Source organism: Homalodisca vitripennis, chromosome 3 (genome assembly GCF_021130785.1).
Source record: "Homalodisca vitripennis isolate AUS2020 chromosome 3, UT_GWSS_2.1, whole genome shotgun sequence".
Classification (NCBI taxonomy): Eukaryota; Metazoa; Arthropoda; class Insecta; order Hemiptera; family Cicadellidae; genus Homalodisca; species Homalodisca vitripennis.
The window spans coordinates 113,896,012-113,899,923 of record NC_060209.1 but is presented as its reverse complement, the minus strand read 5'-3'; positions in this window follow the sequence as shown (position 1 = coordinate 113,899,923).

The window sequence follows — 3,912 nt, the reverse complement described above, 5'->3', positions numbered from 1 at the left end:
CTGATGGAAATATATTGTGTAGCAAATTGATGAATTTAAATGAATGGTGTACAGAAGAGGGGTGATCATGTTAATACACATGTGTGTTGTAGCACTGTATCTGTTGTCATGGAGTACACAGTTACAACTGCATTGTGTGTCTGATCTGTTTGTCAGTATAAGATTGCTTGTCAGCCTCTGTCATCAGTTCCAGTGATTGTACCTGCCTTTGGATTACAATCAAGAAACTCTTGGCTTGATTACATGTCTTGCTGATTGTCACATCTCCATATTTCTCTCTCCGTTAATGGTCTCTCTAAAAGTGGGGGATTGAAAATTGAAACAATTTTAATACACATAAATTATTGTATTCAGTACTTCTCTTATATTTCAATAATTTAAATCCTCAATAAAGAAGTAACACCCTCTCAGAAATCTTGCTTGCCAAATTAAACTTGGAAGGATGAATTGTAATTAATTCAATAAAATATGTCAATTATTCAGTTCACCACATTAATAACGAATAATGTGTATTTCTGAGAATTCAATCGACAAAATCAAATTTCTAATAATACATAGAAACAGTACCAAGCCATTTGTATACAAATATTTCACCCATTTTTCGGTGATAAGTTAGTGAGTAAAACAGAATATTTAAAATGAGATAAAATTAAAACTCTACAAATTAATACTAGTTGAAAAATAGGAGGGTAACATGATAAAAAAGCAAATTAATATTGACAATAGTAACTTAAATAATAAATAATAACTATAACAGATAATGTAGATAAGAAAAAATTCATTCAATGAATGTAAAGAGTTTTGAACAAGTCAGTTATAATTTGTTTTTTAATAAGACAGAATGAATGAAACTGACAAATGGAAACAATTTGTTCATAATTTTTATTCCAATGTAAATATGAGACTCATGAACTTTGCCCAGCATATTCAAAGAAAGTTTTTGAGAGACGACAGTGCATCACATATGTGGTTTAAAACTTCTGTATGACCAAGCACATATGAGGCAAAATCATAAATATATAAATAAAAAAAAACTGTTTATACAAAAAGAGATTTTGCAATGTGCATTCAATTACATTTAAATATCTTTATTCATTTAGTAACATAGTTACATTGAATAGTGTGATAGTACTAAATATAAATGACATATTATAAGTTATTTATTTTAAGTACAACTTAACATTTATTTAATAATTATGAAATGAATTAATTTTCTTAAATTATTTCTTATTTAAGACTGTTCTACATCTATAATTTCAATATTTAAAAACTCCTAAAAAGAGTAGAAGATAGATGTTCCTTGAATTTCAAAATAAAGGTAATTCTGTTTTGGTGTGCTTTAATCCTTTGGATTTTTTGCAATACATTTGTTGGTTATGATAAGACAAAGGCAGTTCACTCTGGCATCTGGAATCATAATTAATTATGGAAATCTCCTAATTATTTTAGATAATTGAAATATTGTTTGCAATTCACTATAGTTCCATAGATATGCATGCCATAAATAATATTAGTACAGTATAGCTAATGATATAAAGTGCTACTTAACTGATTTTTGTGGTTCAATTTTTATCATTCAGATTACTTTTGACTGAGTCTTTAAAATGGAATTCAAATGATTAAATGCAAGTGGCCCCATATAGAGAGATACCAAATTTTATTATAAAGTGGATATATGTGAAATAAATACATATTAAAGCTTAAAAATCACACAAATGTGTTTTCTTAAAGCAAACATACCAGAATATAGGCTACTTTTAACATAATTTCTTTAACATGACTATTCCAGTTCAGGCTCTGATCAATTGTCATCTTTAACAATTTACTTGTTTTGTTTTCTGTTATTATCTGATTATTGAAAGTAATTGGTGGGTAAAAAGTGACTTTAGTTTGGTATGGTTTAAAGACCACTTGGTATTATTTTTTCTGCATTTATCAGAAAATGGGTTTTTTATAAAATATTAGCAGTTTCCCACGGCTTCGCACGCAATTTCCCTTTGAAAACAGTACACTATATTCACTTATTCTTTTTCTATCACATTCTAAACATTGCTGAGTTAATTGATAGTCGTTCCTTCGTGAGCCTCTTGGGCGCATTATGAAGGTATGTACCATATTCCTGCCTCTATCTTTCGTGGTTTTTGCTAGGTTTTGATAAGTTATTCAGAACAATTAATGTATATGGATGAATCTCGGTAAACTAATTAGGTTATAAAGAATCAAATTCGGTCTGTTAAAATTAATTTTCTGTCTAAGATATTTCCAGTATTATTTAGGAGTGTGCCTTCAAGAAAATGTATCAAAGAAACCAAATTTCGATCATAAAGTGTCTTCTTTCGGCTCTTTTAATTTTTCCTTTGATGTAACCAAATTCGATTACCTTATGTGCAAACATTCACGGATTTGTACAATGAGGTTGTTTTCATAATAGCGTTTAATAGTATTTTCATTGCATTAGGTAGTTTATTGATCATTGGTGCAATCTGAATTTAAAATTAGGCAATGACGTCTTCTATGCAACCTGCATTACACTACTGATCAAGCACTTTACAATAAAAATTTTCTAAATTTTAAATGTAAACAAATGTTTCTGCCTCTTTGATGAACTTCAGCTGAAAGTATTAACAGCTGTTAAGTATCAGTTCGCTTTGTATTACGTGTCGTAGCGCAGTCTGTCGGATCCAATATAAAACACTCCAACATCAACAACAATTTATAATTTAAAAATTAATTAAAATTTTTAATTGGACCAAATTGTGAATCTAAACCATTCTCGAATTCCACTGGAAACACACAAAAATTGCATAAAAATCGGTCCAATAGTTTCTGAGTCTATAAAGGACAAACACACAAACATTAATTTTTAAATAATATAGATTGTTGAGGTGTATTAAATTCCTACTGATTATTTGTAAAACTTCTATCGCTGTTGGTGCAGATAGATTTGTGTCATGTTTATAAAGGGAGAATTTAATTAACTCATTAAACACTGGGAAGTGTGTTAAATAACAGGCAAGTAATGTGGACCTAATATAAAGTAGTGTTTTATTTTTGTAACATATAATGATTACACATTTCCGAAATCGTATTATTCTTTAAAAATATATAATTGTTATTTTTCAATATATACAGTTTAAATCATGTTTAATTGTAGAAACGCACGATTCAAAATTGAACATTAGTGTACTGGCCCAGTAACAAAAAATACAACAGATTAGCCTACACAGGCTCTTAACATGAATCACATGAATCCGCTTTTGTAGGGAGAGTCCATTAATTAACTAATTGTGCACTCCACATAATGCCAGCAAGCACAACATCCATCTGCACACCAGCTGCAATAATTGTTATGTTAACACAGCCGTACTAAATACAGAGCTATTGTCGTGTCAAACAACACACTGTGTGACTAATGTTGTTGGCACTGCTTGTATTGGGCAGAAATTACTGCTTTTTACTGCTGAAATATTTCAACTTTGTTCCACTTACAACCTTCAATTACCTTAACAAGTAGAAATACATTTTCACTAACTGATAATAAAATGAAAGTAATACCAAGGTTTTTCGTATGTTTAAAGTATTTTCTTTCTTATCTTTTTTTCTTGCTATGCCACTTTTTGTACGTTGAAAATTTTCATCCTAATCCACATTATATTATACATGCGAAAGTGCCTTTGTTTGTTTGTTATGCTTTCACTCACAAATTATTAAACCGATTGTACTGAAATGTTATATGGACACTCTGACGGTAACTGGTATGAATTATGATGGTATGAATAGGCCTATTGTTATTTCAAAAATCTCCAGGCTACGCCCCTCAGGACTTCAAAGTAACGAAAAATCTCATCTTGGTCTCTAAAGTTGAAATATCAATTGAAAGAGGATATTATGAACTGTTCTGTGTAAACATTG